Below are 354 nucleotides of genomic sequence, written 5' to 3' on the forward strand. Positions count from 1 at the left end.
TTTATTGATTATTTAATTAAGAATAGGGCCTCACTATTTATAAACATATACAATACATACATATGTATACAATTTTATTTATATTTTTATTTTTATTTTGAAACATCTTCTTAATTAATATAATTGAAGTAACTAATCGTGTATTCGTGGTTAGAAATGGTGAAATAATTTTAATAATTACTATAAGTTATTATAAATTTGTTTAGAGCAATTAGAATATACAACAATTGATATGTTATTTGAGGTATAGTAATAAATGTATTATTATATCTTTTTTCATATTTAAAACATCTAATTCTCAAAATTATATTCTTATTTTCTTCATAAAAGAAAAGCACACAAGTTATATGACCA

This window comes from Solanum tuberosum, unplaced genomic scaffold (assembly GCF_000226075.1).
Source record: "Solanum tuberosum cultivar DM 1-3 516 R44 unplaced genomic scaffold, SolTub_3.0 scf00276, whole genome shotgun sequence".
NCBI lineage: Eukaryota > Viridiplantae > Streptophyta > Magnoliopsida > Solanales > Solanaceae > Solanum > Solanum tuberosum.